We start from the raw sequence: 22,548 nt of genomic DNA, 5'->3' as shown, positions 1-22,548 counted from the left end.
GATCAGAGGAGTCTGTGGTTGAAAAGTAAATGAGTGGTTGAGGCACAGTGAGTTGGGAATTAGACATAAATCAGCCAACGTCTCAATTTTTCTGCAACCACCACGACACCTGGCCTCATCTTACTCCATCTGAGCTGTGCTGCGTCCAGGCCACAACCGATGGTCAAAGACGGCTTCTCTTTGAGACATAATCCAATTAACTTCTGGAAAGCTGTGAGTAGAGTTTCACATCCCTTCAAAGCAGACATGAACTCTGGCCGTCTCTGTGACCCTTGATAATACCACCTGATTAAGAATCACACCATGAACTCACATCCTGCCTCTTTCATCAGGAAGAATGGGAAACTATTCAAATGTGTTAACAGGAAGATATGCAGGAGGGAAAATAAGCATTAAACATCCTAAATATATTTTTAATTGTATTGACATTAAAGCAATAAAGCCGTTCAAAGAAAAACCAAACAAAACTATAAAATAAAATAAACATCTGCACTAAGCTTTGAACATGTAAAGAAAAGAAGCTGAAAAGTTTAACAGCTGAAATTATTCAATGTTTAGAACAAAATCCTTCCCCTCAGTAATTTATAAAGACTGATGGCCTCTGAAAAGTTTCTCATTGCCAACATCTTATGAATGAAAACCAAGAGCTCTCTCAAGACCTTTGCCACTTCAGTGTGACAAAACATTATGCTATATATAATACAGTCAGATGAGACCAAACTGTAATGAATGTATTTAGATGACAAGAAAACAAAGCTGCTGGAACCGCCTGGCCAATCAGAGAATCTCATTGAAAATGTATTGAATGAACTAAAGATTAGAGTCCATAAAATAAACTCCTGCAGCCAGTTCCTCCTGAAGTCGTCAATGTCAAAAACTGATTTTCTACAAAATATTAAAAAGTCTTCAGGTTAACAGTGACTCAGATGTGCAGCTGTGAGCACCGCCTTCGTTTGAAGGGTCTCTCCAGACAGTTGCATGATGGAACTTGTGTTTGTTTCTTGTTTAAACTTCATTAACTCTTTAACACTCTTAAGTAAACACGAAGCAACAAAGTAAAGTGAAACAACACAGGAGCAGGTTTAGCATGCATAAGTATAGAAACTGCACTACAGGGACCTATCTGATTTATTCATATTTACAGAATCATAATTGCCTTAGGTGATGTCTGCCTGTAAATACATAAATATTTATCAGGGTTTTTTTAGATATACTGTTATACATTTGTTACACACTTTTATATTCATGTAAAAAGTTGAAGGAGCGGAATTATGAAATTACCATTTCCATTTCTGAAGCAGATCTTAGTAGCATAAACTTGTGGCGTGTCCTGCAGAGCAGACCTGGCCTCGGAGACATTCCCTAAATGTTTGCTAAAAGCCAGGCAGCGGCTGGCCAATAATGTCCTTGCATAGTGATCAAACAATGAAATTTAATCAGTGGCCCCCGGTCTACTTCCCATAAAAATGTGTTCTCTGATCTAAAGTTCATTTCTATGAATATTAAAGCAGCATATCATCTGTTGAATATTTCATCTGATCTGCACATTTAATAATGCAAAAAGAGAATTGAACATTGGCCTCTTTTCCAAGATGACTTTGTCCACTATTGTGTGCATTGCACTTTGCATTACAAACTGCATAATAATGTAATGTAACAGTTAAAAATGGGACTTTCTGCAAATCAGATTATGCTACAGCTTCAGGCACTTTGGCTGTCATTGCAATGCCGCGTGTCAGAGTGATGAAGGTTAAAGGGGAAGTCTAAAGTGAAGGCAAATGAAGCATGGCATTCTTTGACACCTGCTTAGTCTGAATATTTGTCGGAGTTGGCATTAAATCAGCGGCGGCTCGGGGCAGAAACAGCAGATTCCTGCTGCTATTAACCGCATGATTGTTATGTAAGGTCTGCACAGGTTTTATACATTGCTTATCTAGAAGCAAACTGCTTGATTATAGGAAAACATTATTGTTAAATATTGTGACTGCAATTGTTTTTCCTCTTGTGTCTCTTTTTAACTTGTGATAAAAATGTTTCTTCCACTCTCCCTGAACATCAGCAGCTTGATCAGAAACCTGAAACATTACGCCACAAAATTCTGCAAATCTGATTTTCCAGTGGTCTTAACAATTCAGTATATTGTACTGCTCTAATTTTTTGACATTATACGGATGCAAATTAAGTGTAGGCATGGCAACCTTGCTGGAAAAAGCCCGAGGCTTGCTTCGTTCCCCTCTCAGCCATATTCTAATTGCCTTATCCTCTTCCCTTTTAGTTATTTGCTTCTCCCTCGTTTTCTGTCTCCCTCCTTTGAATGTCTTTGTATGGTGCCGCTATCAAGGTGATAATTGCATTGCCAGTCCCCAGTAAGAGACATTCTTAATTATTCTGGCATTAGGCGGTAGTTATGCAGGCAATTAATGCTTGACTTCACAATTATATACTTTGTTTGATTGCCTTTTATCAGCAGGATACAATGGGCTTATTTGCAGCTGACAAGAGGAACTCTACAGTTTCACACAAAAGATAAGTGATGTGACAGTCCCTGCATGGCTTCCATTCACATGCAAACATCCCATGTTGCGTTGAAGTGCCTTTAATCTCACAAACACCCAACATGTGATAATAGTTGCACAGTAGTGTGTAGACGCTGAATGAGCTGTCAAACCTTAAAAAACAACATCTTAGGTCAGTCGGTGCAAAATGTAACACTCACCATGAAAATGTAATGCAGTTTATTTGATTTGTCATCGTCTGTGTAACTTTTTGGTTGGATGGATGGATGGATGGATGGATGGATGGATGGATGGATGGATGGATGGATGATGGATGGATGGATGGATGGATGGATGGATGGATGGATGGATGGATGGATGGATGGATGGATGGATGGATGGATGGATGGATGATGGATGGATGGATGGATGGATGGATGGATGGATGGGCAGAATTTTTGTAAATGTGAGAGGAAAAAAACTCTTAATCCAAACCCTTTTTAATTCTCTGGAAAGCAGCACAGGAATCCTGATTCTCAGCCCATCAGACTTAGAAAATGCTGTTAATAAACAACCTCATATTTTATATGCCGTATTATAAGTTGAGTCAGGCCTAATTACTCTGTGGTGTTCACCTGGCACTAGCAAACACTTCCACATTCCTCCGTCTTTAAAGTCTTGGCCCAGGCATCAAAGCTGCCTGGTTTTGATGATGTTTTGGCTCTGCTTTGTGTTCGCTGCTACATAAACGGGATTAGAGTTACATGTTCAAAAGGGGGCTCTGCTCTTCATCTCACCAAAACAGGATATTAAAAGTATTTTTCAGTGTCAAAGAAAAATGTTAGCGCAAACAGGCCACAAAGATGTCAACGGGCATCACTTCCTCTTTAGTCTTAGCCCTTCCAGCTGTTATTATTTGTGACACTTGCATCAGATTTAAATCTATACTCACTTTTAAACAGATGAATTCACTGACTTTCTAGTTAAGAGCACTTCTTTGGACAGAGTCTCACTTAATGCTGTTCGCATGCCAACCTCATTACAAACTAAATTGTGTCCAGACATTGCCAGTCAGCGCACCAGATGTCCTATTTGATTAAAAAAACTCTTTCCATGTCACCTGGCAGAATGGACTGAACAGAGAAGTGAAAGATGGAGGCCAACATTCAAATGGAAATCCACGCGGTGCACACCGTTCACAGATGTGCTTTACATTGTTTTGTAATTGCACTCTCATTCCTTATACTGGTCTGAATTGGTAGCTGTAAAACTATTTCTTACTGAAGCTTTCCATCCAGTCTGAACAAGCTTGCAAAAATCTTCAGATCCAAACCACAGCAGAGTTGAAGTTGAGGATGAAGTTTGAAATGCCAGCAGTTGGTTTCCAGTTTTCCACAGTTTAATTGTTTCGCTCGTTTAACTCTAATGATCATTGGAGATATTCAGCCTGCTGAGACGACAGCAGCTTGAAACACAACAGGCGCTAATAATGTAAACATCCCTGCTTGACATTTAACCAAACGCAGGGAGCACACACACCAATCCGTACACACACTGTAACGAAACACACTACAGGAGTCACTACCCATCCTGCAAGACATACATCAAGACCACCATGTGGACATCAAAGATCAAATTACACCTCCTGGTTAGAGACACATTGATAACCCCACAGTCAGTAGGAATCCAATCAAAATCTAAATTGTGCCCCACTAAAACTGCCCCCTTGATTAGTTCTCCTATAAAATCCATTTCCTGCCCACATGCCTATTTTAGACCCTTTATTTCCCCTGTGGTATCAAGCAATAGGTTCTACCAAGCTCTCCCTCTCAGAATGCCTGGTTTGATGTCCGTCTGTCTGTCTTGGGTGCGTTTCAGAGCTTGATATTTCTGTTTGCCCCTCTGACCATCCCCACGCATCGATCAAGCCCTCCGTTGCTCTTTCTCGAAAAACTAAGTGTTGAGTTTAGCTTTGAGAAAACTGAGCTCCACTGAAAGTCATTTATTTTTAATTTCAGTCTAAAACTGTCTTCAGAGAGTGAGCGGTGGCAGATATAAAACAGATCACTTCATCCTGGAAGTGCAGCCACATACAAAAGTATCATCTTATATTTTAAAAAAAGTCAACAGTAGTAATGGTCTTCTCTATTAAAACCATTATATGCTAAGGTTTATAAAAAATTCACACTTTATACCTTGAGTAATAATTTGCTTTGATGTGTCTTCAGTTATTTTTATTGCCTTTAGCTTCCTGTTAGTTCTAGTGTCTGTATTCGATTCCCTCTAGCGAACTCTTGCCCTTTATTTCCAACGTCGTCGTATGAAGAACAAATTATATTTTGAGAATTACCTCAGAGCGGAGAATTGATGATGCAGTCAGATGTTTTTTTTTTCTACAGGGTAAAACTGAGACTTTTGGGCTTCTGGAAAAATAAATAATTGAATGTTGTTACACGGAGTGTTGATTCTTCACTGTAGGCAGTTTTAAGCTTTAAACTGCTATATGGAGTACAACACAATCAACTTTCAGCTCTCTACAGGACGAGCTGCACAATAAAAGCTTCCTGTTTAAGCATTCATTCATTTTATTCAGGGAATCAGATGGCCCAGCGACACTCTACTGATTTTACACTGGTTCAATTCGCTCACACAAGCAAGTGGAAAAAAATAACAGCCTCATAATTACCTCTGTGGTCGTAAGAGGGCTCTGTTGAAGGCTTGAGATGTATAATATTAAACAAAGAAGATATATTAGAAAGTTAAGATGGAGAGTCTGAAAAAGTGAGCACTTGTGGCTAATTCATGTAAATGCAGTTATATTCTCATGTCCCTACAGATCTGCAGCAGAGGATCCATTAGTTACTACCTACAGAGCCCTGCAAATGGATCAGACCCATTCTGCTGGTAATGTTGTCACATTACAACAAACTTTCACGTATTTCATTGGATTATCAGGTTATAATAGAAAGTGGTACCAGTTATGAAATAAAAAGGAAATCAGATGTGGTTTCTGCAATTTTTTACCAACGTCTTCATTCTTCTTTACTCTGGTTCCCTGAATTAGTTAATAAAACACAGAATAACTTTCACATTACAATCAATCAATCCCACTTATTTAGACACAATCAAGCAATGCTAATCACTGTAATGATTGCCAAACTGTCAATCTTTTTTTTTAAATTCAGCTTTCTTTATTGGGTTTGTCACACTTAAATGTTTTAGATAATCAAACAAATCTTAAATATCGAAAGATTATATGTAATTAAAAAACATGTAATCTGATGCAAAAATGATGACTGGCAATTAATCTTTTTATATCTTATTTGCATACTTGTTTTAATTCAGCCATCTTGTTTTAAGTACAATTCTTTTTAACATCCTTTCACGACAACCTAACTGGACTCAAGTCCAGGCTTTGACTGGGCCAATCCATAATCTTAATTCTGTCTACCTGAGCCATTTAGCAGTGGACTTGCCGATGTGTTTTGGAGAATTGTTTCGCTGCGTATCACCATCGTTCTCTAGTGAAGGCAGGTTTTTTTAGCCAACTTCATGCTGTCAAAAATGTTCTATTTAAGTTTTATTTTCTTCTTCTGCCTCTGTGACAAAATCTAAACTCATCTCTTTAGTAAATAAACTGAATAATCTCAGTTTATTTGTGACCAGGCAATAAAGCAATTCTAGAAAAAAATGAATAAGCATTACATTTCACAGCATTGTGTGAGTTTGTGTTCCTTTTCCATCTCATTCAAGTTTTATCACAAACATTTGTAACATAGATTATCTTTATTTGTACTAAAAATGGTTCATTTCTATTTTTGATAATTGTCTCCAACACATTGGATTTATCCACCTATTTTATTTTCTTTCTGTTTGAAAATGTTTCTTCGGTTTAATAAGGTTTCCCAGTTGGTTTTGTGTGGAGCTCCAACTGTTTTCAACCTTTATCAATATGAAAAGTATTTTGCAAATGAAATGTGATTCATTGATTGACTAAAGCAGATTCATATGTATTAGAATGGCCTCGTCAAACTTCTCACCTCAGCTCAGTTGGGAATCTGTGGCAGGACTTGCTGTCCATCCGAACTCAGTGAGTTTGAGTTATTTTGGAAAGAAGATGAGCCAATAATGGAAGCCCCCAGACATGCAAAGTGCTTGGAATCACATATATCTCATGCAAATACTCTTATCTTATGTATATACTGATATTTGTCCATCTAAATCTTTAGTTTTAGGAAAACAAACCAGAGTTATATCAATCTTTCTGACCCTTATCTCTCCAGAGCTGGTTTAGTTTATGGTTAGCTTCCATTAATCTTCTATCTGGACAGAGGAGTAATTTATCTTTGGATGTGACAAAAGCTGATTTGTTCACACAGAAATGCCTCTGTGGGTAAACATTTTGTCACCGCGACCAAATTCAATCTTTCCTTTTGTCCAACAGCAGCATGTGACAGGCTGACATATGTCTCTCACATATATAAAGCTTACTAAAATGGAAATTGACCATCGTCTGATGTTTTACAGCAGAATTACCTCATTTACTTTATTGACTTTATTGACCTCCTTACAGCTGCTGAGGCGATTCTGGTGACCTCAACCCTTAAACACATTGGGGCAGATCGATACGCCGAAGCCAGAGTTCAGCCGGCTCCCCCTGCCAGGCGCATTGCAGAATGAACTCCATTAAAAGTTTCCAAAGCCAAACAGTCAAACGTTATTTGGCTCGGATGTCAGAAAGCATCTGCCAGAACCCCCCAGACACGCTGGGAGAGACGCAGTTTGTTTTAGGGGGTTTTAATTGCAGCTTCAGCCGTGCCAATAATTCAAATCCGATATAGGAGCAATTTGTTAAAGGCAGCAGCTACGTTTGAGATTCAATTCAAAGCACAAAACCAAACCGAAGGCTGTCTGACAAACAAATGTGTGGCAGGATGAAATCTACTTTAGTGTTCACAGCTGCCTGTCTGGACCTGAGAAAAGAAAACGACTCTGGAAGCTCTTCAGTTCTTTCACAGAAATATTTCTGTGTGGATTAAAGAAAGGTTTATTTGCTTTTTCATTACTGGGTAAAAATTCACTGCCTTAATTAATATTATCATCTATTTTTCTGTTTTACTGTGTATTTGTTTATTTTGCGTCAACTGAAACTTAGATCAACTAAAATCTGTTCCTCTTTGGTTGGATTGTGTACAGATCTTCTAAGTCAAAGGTTTTAGATCAACAATATATTAATTTAAAATAAATTTAAAAAAACTACAGAATTTCAATGCTACAATATGCATGGCATCAAAACCTGACACACCTCAAGAACTCAAATTAAAACCCAGAAGCAGAAGAATCCAGGGGTAAAATGGCCTTTTGTCACTTATTTTTCAGAAATTCAGATTTTTATTCTTTAGACGATGTAATAAGAAATGGATTCCAAACTGGATTTTGATGTTTTTCATACTTTTCCAGGCTTTTGAAGAGACGCAGCATTCAGTTTCTATGCCCCACAAATCTGGAACCAACTCTAAAACTGCAAAACTGCTGAAACACTGAGTTCATTTCAATTAAGGATAAACCCACTTGTTTTAGAGTTGCCTTTGATTGATAGTAACTGGAACCTTGATCAACATATTTGATGCATATTTGTTTGATGATTTTGATGATGACGTTGCAAAATATTTATAGCTTGTTTCATAATTAGAAACTGTTATGTTTTTATGGAGTGAAGCACTTTGAACTGCCTTGTTGTTGAAATGTGCTACATAAACAAACTGGACTGGACTGAAGGTTGGCAGTAATCCCAACATGCAGTCTTTACAAGATGACAACCAATAACTTCTTCCTCTCTGATGCCAAATAAGAGCATCAATCGCCTGAAACTCAAAATTGAAACAGCAACAAGTATTTTCCAAGCGAGACTCTCTTGATGATGAACATCATGGCGTCTTAATGCCGGAAGATCTTGTTTCCCCCACAGTCACTTTCACAGCCAGCATTGGTTGGATGGTGAGGACACCTGCCACAGACATGCTGTTTGTCTCTTGAATTCAGAATGAAATTAGCCTCTTGAGTTGCCATCAGAGCCGATTCAGTGTTCAGTAATTACATTATGGAGGAGCCAAACTGCCAGAATGTGACAGACACATCCAGCCTTTACCTTCTGATGAAGGTGTTCCTGTTTGCTACTCCCCCGCTCCACCCGCTCCACCCGCTCCACCTGTCCCTCACTCCCTTTACTCGTCCACCAGCTCCAACTCTCCTTATCAGTCGCCTGGCTCTTTTCATCCCCTTCTCTTTGGCTCTTCTGCAGCTACTGTTGTCGCTCCGGTCTGCAGCCAAGACTCACTTTCCCTTCTATTTGAGAAGATAAAGCCATAATGGCTCCCTTTGTGCTGCTGCTGGCCACTCAGTCATAGAAGCTCAGTCAACAGATAAATATTCCTTAAGCCCATTTTCTTTTATCGCCAGCTGGGTTCAATTAGTGCAGGTTCCAGTAGTTTAATGAATGTCCTGTGTGGCCTCTGCTCTGCTCGCCTCCCTTTAAGGATCTAACTGTTTTGCTGGTGTGAATGGTTCGCGCTCCTGTGGATGTGTGTGCTGGTGTGGCATGTTTTGTTTGCGGACTGATAAATGGCTGTATAATGCTGGTGGATAACGGTTTACAAAGGGTGTGGGGGCTGGAGCCGGGGCCCCTCCCCTGAGCTCTGCAAACCTGTGACGTCTGGGTGACACTTTGTCACTGTTTGCTTTTCAGTTTCACTCCTCTCTGTTCCTCTTTCCCTCCCCCCTTCTTCTGTAAATGGATATTTTTTATTCGGTGGCACCTTGGTGGAGATAGGCCGTTGGGCTCCTGTGCGCTGGGGCAGCTGGCTGGGGGCCTGGGAAGGGATGAAGGATAACTAGATTCAATCGGGCGTTGCAAATCAACTTTTCCACCAGCATCCTGGGAGGACCTGATAATACAGGTTTCTAATATCTGACCTGTCTGGCAGAGAGGAGGGGAGGGAGAAGGAGTGATGGGAGGTGGGAGAGAGAGAGAGAGAAAAAATGCAAGCAATGGAGGCAAGAGAGAGCAATGAACACATTGATTCGATACGGCTAATAGTTCTGCAGTTGATAAGCGCCCTGGCGCCAGTCACAAAAATGAAAGCCTGGCAGCAGAGTGCAATAAATTGGGTCTAGCTTCTTTTTTTTTTTTTTTTTGTCTCATTCAGATCAGAGTTTGGAGATGTATCAGAGGAGTTTGGCAGACAGGGCATCAGCACGGCTTCCTGTTTGTGCCTCTCCACCTGTCATCCTTCATCCTCTCTCCAATCTGAATAGGATTTGAAAACCTCAAACACTTTCCGAGGCTGCTCATCAGAGCAACAGTCAGCTCTTTGAAGGGGGGAATCGAGACGGGGGAGCGTGGCAGGTTGAGAAATGCGGCCGGGTCTCAAATTGGGATTCACTCTGGCTGTTCTGGGGGATCAGCGCCGTTCACATCCACCAGTATGAACACAAGCTTTGAAAATGTATTCAGCTTCACTTTTTGTCACATCACTGCTACAAAGTTCAATGTATTTTAACAGGATTTCATGTACAACATATTGTAACTATGAACTACAAGGAAAATAATATATGGGTTTTTTTATAAATACCAAAATAAAAGCATTTCACCACAAAACAAAATCCTGTGGAATCAAATCACTAAAGAAGTCCTCTGCAAATAGACCAAAGAGAGTGTATTGTAGGAGTGTAATATGATCTCAACATAAATCCAAAGGTTTGCAAGAGAAAATTAGTGAACAAACAGCAACATGAAGACGGATGACACTGCAGACAGGTCAGGGAGAAAGTTCTGGAGAAGTTCAGACCTACCAGGACATGGATGTTCACTTAAACTGACAGAGACGGCAAAAAGAACACTCACTGTAATCCATCTGACACGTTCATGGTGGCTTTGGAGGAACTGTGAAGCATCATAAACTAACAATCATGCACTTTAAAGATCTGGCCTTCGATAACATAAAAGTTGTTGGTGAAAGAAACAGAAACCTTGTTTACAGTTTGCCATAAACATGTAAGGAAGAAGTTTCTCTGGTCAGATGATGATAAAATACACATCATTCAACACAACATCTCAAATGTTACACACGGTGGTGGCAGCATCATGATGTGGGAAAGATTCTCTTTCTAGCGCTCATCTGCAAAAGGCTGAGGGGAAGGTTCACCTTGCAGTATCAAGCCTTTGATACTGAAAACTGGCCCTGAACATTCAGAATAGTTTGCATTAAAGCGGCATGTGTCAGAATGGACCAGTCAAAGTTCACATCTCCACTGGAATGCGAAACTGGGAAAAGACTTGAGGCAAAGACATTGACTGTGTTTTAGCTATGGTGCACATTTTTTTTATTTTTATTTTAACAACATTCATTGATTTTAAACAGTTTAAGATCAATTACACTGACATTAATCTCCTTTTGACTCTAGAAGAGTTTGTTTCAAAAACAGAGAAGAAGAAAAATCGTCCTGAGGTTTGGCCAGACAGACAGGGCAAAGCATGCCACGTCTCTGGAGTCTCCATGCAGAGCAACAGTGCCGACAACGCCAGTCTGACCTTTCCTGATGCTACTAGCTAAGACAGAACCAGCGCAGGCGCTAACGAGACGCTGACATGTCCTGACAGCCAGGGGTGGCCTGCAATTATTTTGGGGGAAAAGGCAACTTGTCAGTATCTGTAAGTGAGTGAATGTCTGGGAAGCCAGTGTGAAACATTCAAAGAGTCAAACATGTGTCACCGTCTCCTGCAGGTTCTTGTGCGGTCAACAACGCCTCCCCACATTAATGATTGATGCGACCTCTGAGAGGTCACATCAGTCACCACAGATTTAAACAGGTGAATTTGCTCATAAACTTTCTCAGCACTTTGAAAGCCTTTCCTTCAGTTCAGTCTAGTTTTTTTTCTCATATCCTTTTTCATAAAGACTTGAAAATTTTTAAATGTCGTTGATTTTGCCATTATGTTTCAAAAGCAATTTGTTTCCTTTTAAATTAGTAAAAGGAAGCTGAAATCCTTTTGCCACATTTAGTTAAGTGATATTATCTTGAAGATTTGTTCCAAATTTCAACTAAATTGTAAATTCTGTAATAATTTTTGGAAAAGAATGAAGTATTCTATTGAAATATGTACATAAAATCTATTCAGCATGATTTGGTGACTCATTTCTCCAACTTGTAAACTAAAGATCTAGAAAATTTATGAAGACATTTTTATTCCTGGTATTATTAGCACATTGGCTAATATTAAATAAATACAGTGCTAAATGCTGCACATATGCTATGATTAGCTAACACACTAATAGCAGCAATAGCATGGTAAAAGCAGTTAATTTTTAAAAAATCACTGGTTCACATGTGACAAGGGAAAACTGGGACTCATTGAAACGCTGATGAAAGTGAGTGGCCACATTTTATAAACTGAAGCTATAAAAAAACAACTCATCCTATTTCTCATCCTCTTGAAGATTGAGGATCAAGAAGTCGTTCATTTCTGGTGCAATGAGCCTTTATAACATTCCCGCGCCACCATCACTGTGCACTTGTAAATAATTTCACTCCTACTTCTTGATCTATGCTTCTGTTTTTATTTGATTATAAATTCAATATCCTGCTTTGTTGCACTGCAGCAATAAGCATGACAAAGCTTTGGAAATAAAACCTTTGATCCATTAGATACAAGCTGTTTATAATGGTCTCTCATCATGAGGTCACTGAAACCCTCAAGTGTCACTCTGGCTCCAGGTTACACATATCAAAGCCAGCGCATGGAGTACAACAACAATCCCAGAAATGGGAAGCATCCATCAAAGGAAGAGAGAAGTCCAATCAGGATGCCAGGTCCGGACCTTATGTTGCTGCCTGGACAATAAAAGGAGGATCTGAGACTTTGCAGTGACAACATCTGAAAAACATAGTGACTGCGCCAGAAACAGAAGAACTGGCCTGAGTCCTGATCCACAGTGGAGCATCATGTGCGTAGTCTGTCTGTAAACACCAAAAATCTGTTTCTACAATCCGTAGAAACTACAATCAAATGAAAAATAATTATTCACTTAAGCCTGCCTTATATGCTTTGATCAATAAACTCTGTGAATTAAGATAACAATTGTGCTCAACATCAAGCACTTGAGTCATGGAGTTTCTCTTTGGTGGGAATATGTACCAACTTCCAAGGGCATAAATCAAAGAAATAAGAGGGAGTTGCTGCTGCTTTGTTGCAAAGGCCACTTGGCTCAGATTCATCACTGTCGGTGCTCACTGTAGTGTCTTAGAAGTCTCAGCGCTCGGCAATGTTATTGATCTGCGGGAATAAAGTTTTAAAGGATGGTTGCAGGATTTAAAGCATTCCTGGAAACCAGGCTGGACACCTAACATTTTGGTTAGCTAAAAACCATAGCTAAAATAGAACCTAAGCTAAATTGTTCTCTTAATTTTGTTGCTTTGCTCTGTAAATTCATGAAACAGGGCATTTTTTTCTGAACAGAAAGAAAGCAAAAGTCACTCAGAGGATTGTTGTTTCTAGCAAGCTCTTGAAATTCCCGTCTACCTTCTCTCTGCTAGTGCAGTGGACTCTTAACGGAGATCCATTGCGCTCCCAATGACAAGAAAATAATGTATTTCTAGCACAGTCTATCAGAGAAATGACTTTGTAGGTAACAGGAGGAAAGAGCCTCTAGATCAATATGTTTCAGGCAGCTGTGAGTGTTTTTGAAACTGAATTTCCACCTTCCTTTGAGTTGTTTTGACCTTGATCTCCAAGAAGATATCTCTCTGCTGCTCCCCAGCTTTCACTGCTGCCTGATTATCCCGTGCAGCATGAAAGATAACCTGCGCTGAGCTCCACTTTTCCTGCCCCCCCCCCACTCGCGGCAGTCCTTGCTATTATCTTGCCAATCCAAAAACAATAAAAGATGTCACCATGCGGCTGTTGCACACCTTTGTTCTGCGCACAGCCCTCATTATTATCATTATTATTCCCTTGCTGTCGAACTGTTCTTGGTAATAATTGAATTTAAATGAAGAAAAGGAAAACGAGGAATGTTATTTTTAGGATTTTGTTAGCATCTGTTCATTTAAAGACTTGGTTATTTTAATGGCCCAGGCTTTCAACTACAACAGAGACAACCAAAAGGGAAGTATAAAACAGGGTATTACAAAATTATGATTACTTTATAGCAAATTTCTCCTGTTGTTAAGAAAATGTGCTCGGATTATTAATTAATTCCTCGTCTGACTCCAGCTTTTGTATGTTGCATTTTCAGTGAATTTCCAGTGATTTTCAGGGCCACTTTTTGGACCAAAGGAAATAAGGATGAGTGCATGATGGGATTTCTGCAAAAGTAAACATCCCGCCTTGTCCCCAGGTTATTTGCTCAAAGATAGGTGTTCACTGAGGCATCTACAGATAGAAACAAGTCTTGTGACAGTTCAGACGGAGCAATTCAATGCATGCAGAAATTAAATGATATGCCGCAGCCAGGGAGCACTTCCAATGAAAACAAAATCAGGGCATTAGCATGTTTCAGCTGCGCCTCAATCAGTGTTTTCCAGCATCTCTGGTTTTCACATCCCTCTGTGGTTTGGAGACAGATGGAGCAAAAAAGCAACCCCTGTGTAGATATTAGAATTTTATTTCATATTTTTTTTAGAAATGATTCACTCCTCACCTCGTTTTGCTTCTTTTTAATATTATGATTCAGTCAAGCAAACAGACTGTCCATACGGTCATGCTGAGACAGGAAGGAGCATCAGGCTCACAGCAGATTTGACAGATGCAAGGTTTCTCTGTTTTCCTCAAAGCTGATGGACATTTAGATACAATCATGTTTTATTTCAGATTAAAATTACATACAGAACTCATAATAGAAGGATAAATTAGAGAAAAACTAATGTTTGTGGTGGAATATGAAAAAATTGTTCTGAAAGATGAAAATCCTTCATCTCCTGAATGATTCCACTCATTGTTGGCACATTCTGTCTTGCAAACACAGAAATTAATTTATAGTTTTTCTGCTTTTGAATTTTGTCAAGATAGAAGTTATTGTCTTTACAACAATGAAAATAAGCTGCTTAGTCAGTCTGAATGGCATTACATTGACCTCTGGTGATGAAGTAAATTATTGTTTTGGAAACGTTTAAATGGCTTTCTGGGATTAACGTCTGGAAATTTGGCAAAATTAAATGTATCCTCTCTAAAAGTTAAAAACAAATCCCTGCATTTTTTACTCCAAGGTTGGACTTCTGGAATTCTTCACTATCAGGAGGATTATTCATCATGAAGAGTTACAGATTAATTCTAGCTTTTCAAAGAGTGTTTTGATTTTCTAAATGATCAAACATAAAATAATTTATATAATATGTGTTTTAATGCATATTCACTACTTTAGGGAAAATACATCAGGGTCATAAATTCCTTCATTCACCAGAAAAGACTCAGAGAGATGTGTAAAAACATTATTATCAATGTGGTTTGTGAAAACCTGCAGTGTTTATATTAACTTTTAGATGAATGCATCGCACCAAATTTACATCCACTATCTGGTTTATTTCTACCCCATTTCTGTTGAACCTGGGAGAGTAAATGTGTAATTAACAGACCAGTTCAGCGCAGAGCAGCAGTGAAAGATAGGGAACAAAATGCATCACATTTTTATTATAACTGGAGCGATGCCGGTGATTGTGAGGTGCACTCCTGCTGCACCCCATTTATTCTGAATGAAGAGGTGGCTGCTGCAGTTCAATGACCTCTTATCTGATGCTGTGCCACTGTCACTAAAGCCATCAGAGGGAAAGGATTAAACCTGCCTCGTATATCGACATAAGTCCTGAATGCACATAAACACAACCACACACACACCCACACGCACACACACTGACAGATATATATCAAGTCCTTCTGAAAAACATTAGCAGGCATCACTAAGTCAGAGCTTCTGGATAGGAAGATATGTTTTGATCTTGTCAGAAGATGAACAAAAACAAAAGTCGATAGAATTCTCTCAGCTAAATATTAAAAAAATCAGCCTCCTCTGCTGCTCATCTGACGCTGTCAATAGTACAATTAGATCGTATTAAAGTGCTCCACCAAGCATATAAATTATGTGTTGTTAAATATCGAACCAACGTCTGCTTTGTCGTTAAAGCAGAGAGGTCACAGGATATCAGCGCGTTTTGCTCTTTGGGAGGAAGTGAATTACTGTTGTTCCTCTGATAGGACAAACAATTATAACTGAACAGTGTAAGAAAATAATAAGTCATGTTTCTTGCAGGACTGGGGCATGTGCATTCAGAAAGTCAATTATGCTTCAGAACTTAAGAAGTTTGTTTGTGATTTTATTCATATTAAAAACTTAAATGACTATGACTAATTGGCCCTTATCGTTAGTTACAGCTTCTAATTTGTCCCTCACATAAATTTGCATGAAGATTTTGCCTGAATGGATTTAAACAAACAGTGTGTCTGCTTATATTTTTGTTCTGCGTTAAATAAATATGCTTTACACTTTCTCATTCTTGCAGCATGAAGCGACGTGTGACATGTGAAAGCCACGCTTGAACTAATGAGACCAAAAGGATCCGTCTTAACAGCCGTATCACTAATTTAACCAGCATATTGAGCATATAATGATTCTAAGAACACAATAAATGAGCTTAGAATCATTTTGGATAAAAACAATCAAATGATCCACCACAGTTGCCTTCTTTTACATTTAATAATGAAGAATTTTGTCGATGGACAAACTGTACTTTACTGTCATGTATAATTTGTTATTGTCTTGAAGATGCAATCTGTAACTTTTATTAAATATATAATTTTTTATATATCATCATTTCCTGGCAGTATTAGGTTTGAGAGATAATTTGTGAAAAAAATCAAGCTTCCCTGCGTTTTTTCTGTGGTTCTACTGCCATCTGCAGAAAAACAACCAATCAGGTCTCAGTGCTGTCAACCGTGCTCCTTTGCTGTTACTTCAGTCTCTTAAGGTGGAAGGTTTTATTTCAGTTTTGAGTTTGTGTTGCACTTTGGGTCACGTTGCCTAAAAAAATTTGGTGTTAAGTTTTCCTTTGCACCATTCATGTTGATATTTCTGCTAGCCAAAGCTTTCTGCTCTTGAATCATAACTCTTAAAGAGGGACATATTGACCAAGGAGAAAACGTTGGTGTCATAACTGATAAATCAGCTTCTCAACTCAACATCCATAATTCACTCCAGTTGAAGCACTTACTGTCTTGGAATAAATTGGAATATTTAAGCAAACAGATATATGCATAGTGGCACTTAAATAAGTGATGCCTCCCACTCCCAAGTGTTCTCAAATCACAAGAAAACAGAGTGCAATCCTGTATACAAGTTTGATGCACCAGCTCTAGAAAACCCCTTTTATTTTTCATTCTCCTACCATCCATTAGCCACATCTGATCCAGGAAGAAATACAGATCCTCAAAATGTTAGGTCAGCTGGAACACCAATTTGCCATGTTGAAAAATGATTTGCAACAATGCATATGAAGGCACTGACCCCAGGCACTGTTTGTCCTCACAGAGGTAATTATTATGGTTTTATTTAGAGATCACTGAAAGATTTCCTGGAAAAGGAGTTATCACAATCATGAACATGCCAAATACTTCTATGAATATATCAAACTAGTTAGCATTTAAAAAAAAATGTTTGGTTGTTTTTCTGATTCTGCTAATTGATGTTTTGTTGCTTTGTAGCCAGGTTATTGCTGAAAGCAAGAATTTGCTATCAGCCAACTTGTCTGCTAAAATGAAGGTGAAATAAAATAAAAATTCTGAACTGTATATTAAAAGCACCAGTTTCACCAGAGAGAGTTTTCTATGCTCCAGAAATAAACACCAGGCCTAAAAACAAAATTGTAATTCATTAAATGTTGTCTTTGTGTGGAAAATATCAGTTGTTTTTTGTTTTTTAGCATAATCTGCACTCTGTCAGGTTGCAGAGCTGTTGTCAGCCGGTTCCCATAGCAATGGGCGTATGTGTGTGAGAGTGAGGAAACAAATCTGAGTGGGTTTGAACTGTTCCTTTAATATTAATGTTATTTTTGCTTTGTTGTGATGCACTGCAGATGCTGTAATTTCTAAAAGTTCAATTTCACATAAAAACTAGACGAATAGACTTTTTAATTTCATAAAACATTTAACAAACTGCCTCCTGCAGCAGCAGGTTAGTCATTTTTTGAAACTTGAACAAACTGACAAAACACAAACATTTTTGTGACAAATTCTTTCATATCCTGCATCAGAACTGTTTTTGTGGGTATGACTCAGTCTGTAGTAACTGTCATTAGTAGCTATGCTAACGAGACTGAGAATTCACAACACGCTGCGCTAGCTGAAGCATAGGGATGAGCAGCCACATGAGATTGTGATTGACAGCAGTAAAACTCTCCTGCTACTGATTGGTTGTTTCTAGATAGATCTGGGAGAACGCAGAGGAAAAGATTTTTCACAGATTATATCTCAGAAAAACTGAGAAAATGCCATTTTTACTGCTAAAAACATTTTTAGAAAACACAATATAATTACTTTTATAATTAATTGACAGGAACAAACTTGAACAAAACATAAAAAATAATAATAATTGTGGAGGTCAGGGTCCTTGGACTTGTCATAACTTTTCCCCCTATACGGCGCCTCTGTTGTCCAGTAAGACTTTTCGACAGATCTGTAAAACCATCGCAATCATTGTTTCCACCTACAGCGTCTTTAATCGTCTCTAATCTGAGCAGAGATTGTTCAGAAGACAGAACTCTGTCTGAGGCAAGTTTAGAGCAGGAGGCTGATTGCAAAAGGACTTAAAGCTCCTTTTGCAAGATTTAAGTCAGGCTTCTGCTTCGACCCATGAGTTACTGACTGAGTGGGCTCCTGCCATGCTTTTTCAAATGCTAATGACAAGCGGCGCTGAAAGCCTCAAATTGGGCCACGCAATTCAGCCTGTGGTGTTTGGTGAGGCCCCGTTCGTGTTGGAGACCATGGTTTTTGTCCCTCTTACCAATCTCTGCTCCCACCCCCTGCTCACAGTCTTTTGTGTGATGCAGTAATAGGCACAGATGTTCCTCTTGCCTTACACAGGAGCACTTTTCTGCTAATCGCCACCTTGTATGCGGATGGCTTGCACCTGCCTCACAGCTCTCTCTCCTCAGTTCTCTGTCTTCTCATTTTTTCCCCTCTTTCTTTCAGCATTTATTTTCAACCACAGCAATGTGGCCTTCCTTAATGCCCCCCTGTTCCCCTGCAAATTTCAGGGGCTCCCTCTCAAGCAGGATTGTTTAAACTTTAAATTATTCTGGAAGAAAGACAAAAATGGAAAGATAGATTGTAAAAAGGGAGGCAACGCTGTTTTTTGGAATGGTAAAACCTCAGATTGACGCGCCAATTTTTCCACCAGCTGTAGAGAATTTGGAACAGGACACCGCTGCAGCAGCGCAGCCAAACCTCAGTGCTGATGGAGCATTTAGGCGGCCTGCCTCTATTGGACCAGTGGGTTTTAGTGAGCAGAGGGGCTGCAGGGTGGGGGGTGTCAGGCTAGAAAACTGGACCAAAGTGCAGCCTGCTTCAAGGCTCCTGTGGCTGAGTGTGATTTACCGTTATCTCCAAATAGCACTTTCAAACCGAGTGTGGAAATGGCGTAAAATTTGCTGTCTGCAGGCTCCTGGAGAAAAAAGGAATCACATTCCTCAAACCTGATGCTTTTCAAGCAAAATGAATCTGATAAGTGCACTGATAACCTTGACATGTGACCATGGCAGCAGCCAGGGAGCATAAGGTTTTGCTGTGTGTTAAGTTTGAATTTGAATCTGTATTTAACAAGCAGTGAGAAAGTGTTCGTTTCATCCCAGTTGATAAACTTTTCCTCCCATTTTACGTCGGTCTGTCTTCGTCGTCACAGTAATTTCTGATGATGTCCAGAGAGCTTTTTTAAAGAAGCATCACTCACTTATTGGAAGGCAGTACTTCATGTTTTCCTTTAGGTGGTTCTGTCTTCCAGACCTGGGAAGCTGCTCTCTTCCCTCTGATTGAACAATGCGCAGCATGAAGTTTAAGGGTCAATAAAAATGTTTGAATGCCTATTTGAAAAAATACTCTGGTGTACACCTTTATAAATCTGTTGAACATTAATATTCACTCAAAAAATCTTATTTCATGAAATAATTAAGTTAATGTTGACACATTGTGGCTGTATTCTCATACTATTGCAACGTTATTCTCATAATTTTATCTTTCTTATTTTCTTAGATACAAGTTAAAAGCACATTTTGCAGTCCCTTCATTCTCAATTAATAGATTTATTGTCTGTGTTACATTTCAATCATTTATGGGAGGTCCCTGATAGTTTAGGGGCCCTGAGCAGCGACTTTGTTTACTTCTGACTCAGGCCGGCTGAGAGTTCGGTGCACTTAACTTCAATATTCAAACCAGTTGAAGACGATGCGATGCTTGCTGGGAGGAGGATGGCGACTGACAGAAACACTCAGAGTTTAGGACGTATTTTGACAGTTTTCTGGCTCAGCAGAGGCCTCCCCATCGCGTGTCTGAGCTGAGTGCATCATAACTTAACCATCACCTTCACACAGCATGGGGTGGGAAACAGATGCGATGCAAAGTGAGCCAGGAGCTCAGGAAGTGTTCCCTTCTCTGGTCTGAGTCCAATCATAATCCTGCATGTGTGATAAAACCAGAGTTTATAAATATCATAACACCAATAAGAATGTCATGTAGTTTAGACATATATATTAAAATGCCAGATTTTAGAGGTGTAAAAAATAAGAACGTAATAAATAAGCTCAAACCTGGTTTTCAACAAATAATCTGACATTTGTTGTGGTACAATTTAAAAGAAAAAAAATATTTTACAAGCTGAAAAAAAGAAAAATAGTTGCACTAATTTGTGAGAATGTTTGGCCACTATGTGTAGGAGAAATCTCAGATTATGAAGACATCTGCTGTATTTATCTCTGTGGAGGCGACGCCACAGATTATCTCTGGCCTTTCCTCTCATGCTTTGGGTGAGTTTTATGTTTTGACTCAGAAATACTGACAGTTTTCTACTGGATGTTTGACTTGATTTGGAACTTAGCAGAACTTCACTAAGATTGATAAAACCTGAACAAAAGCAGCCAGAGAGGATGAGGCTGCCACCACCGTGCTTCACTCTGATTATATTGTTCTTCCTGTGATGCCAAAGGTCAGGGAATTAACCCCTTAACTGGCTCTATCCCATCCATGGGACAAATCTAGATTTTCTGAATACTTTTTCGAATGAAGAGTTAAATGTTGTTTCACAAAAGTTTTAATCAAGATTACGAATGTCGTTAAATGGCCGGTTGTGGCTGATTTTATAACATTACATAAACTATCTAAGTTCTAAAAATTAAACAATGTTTAACATACATTTCCGTTTCAGAAGGAATTTTTTCAAAGCAATTTGGAACAATACCAATAAAAAGTGATTTTCACTGACCAATTAAATAATATTTAAGCACAAAGCAGTCAGTCAGAGGATCATAAAACCGAGCTGCAGGCCGGGTTTGACCCCATGTCTGGACTTTGACACATTTGGTTTGGAGGATTGACATGCAATCAGGTTATTGCAACTTTTTATGTCATATTTTTTTCTGCTATATGTTTGTTTTGTCCACAGTAAATATTTGAAATAATTTTACATTTTAAAACTACCAAGTTAACTCTTAAAACTAATTTAATCACAAATAATGAAAAAAAAAAACCTGCAAGTAAACAACCATTGATCAGTCAGCTGATCAATGACGAGATATTTACTGAAGTTAGAGCTGTACAGAAGTAAGTAGCACACACACACACACACACACACCAGTCGCTGCCAGGCCTTGGCCAGCACACTCTCAGCCTGATTATTCAGCCTTTTGTCGACTGTTTGATTGCTTCTCTCAAAGGGCAGAGCCTGCAGTAGCTCACATGCAGGATAATTAGTGTTGTGATTGTACTCAATAACCACAGGCCTGTTTGCTAAAGCCCATAGGCCACTTTGGTCAGTTTGACTTGATGCACACCAAAGGAACTTGCACTCACTGAGCCAATCAAGCGAATTATTGCAGGTTACAAGGGTTTTTGATGAAGTTTTTTTCATGCAGCATGTGTATGACAAGACTGCTGATTCTTAAAAAAAAACTGCTTCACCTTCCATCTGGTGAGTCGCCTGATTTATATTCTGTGGAGGGCAGAACCTACAGGGGTAATACAGAGAACCGCCATCTGATCACTTTTCCCTCGACTGGTTCAGTTGATGCGCTGCTGTCAGTGAGAGTTTGACTTCAGCTCATTTATTTTGATTTAATTTGAGAAAAATTGATTATTCAAGAAAAAAGTTTGCAATTTTAGGCTTTTAATGCTCTTGTAGGTTTTATCCTTTCTGGTGATTCTGTTGTGTGTTGACCAAGCCAGTTCATATTATAGCTAAATCACCTCAACGAGATGAATACATATACTGATTTATACTCATTTATGTCTTAGTTTTGAATTGGAAAGGAGTAGAGTGCCCTCTCCATGTCGGGGACGAAGTCTTGCAGTGAAATGTTTCAGGGTTTTGTTCACAAATGAGGGAAAAACGGAGCTGGTGTTGCATTGGTGCTGCATTGGTGTTGCAAATTTGTACCAGTTGATCTACATTCCCAAGATTAATGAAGGAAAATGGATGAGCAACAGATATTTAATAGACTGATCCATGTTTAAAATTTTTATTATCAATCTTGTGAAGTTTTGCAGGACATTTGCTGCAAAAATGTAAAATACTAAGGTATCTTCAAAGCATTTTAGTCTAATTTCTAGTGCAAACTAAACAAAAATACCAGGTAAGATTTGGTATTTTTACAGTGTCCATCACATAGGTGGTCTCTGTGAAAGAAATAATATTTTTATTAGAGTTTTATTTTTAGAGTAAATGAGGCTGAATATAAACGCAGTCCACAGTTATTTCAGACTTTTCTGCTGGTCTGTTTTAAAATCCCATCAAAATTTTATCAA

The sequence above is a fragment of the Poeciliopsis prolifica genome, unplaced genomic scaffold (assembly GCF_027474105.1).
Source record: "Poeciliopsis prolifica strain line A6 unplaced genomic scaffold, Auburn_PproV2 SCAFFOLD037, whole genome shotgun sequence".
Lineage (NCBI taxonomy): Eukaryota > Metazoa > Chordata > Actinopteri > Cyprinodontiformes > Poeciliidae > Poeciliopsis > Poeciliopsis prolifica.
The sequence above is the reverse complement of the archived record's forward strand: the minus strand, read 5'-3'. Positions refer to the sequence as shown.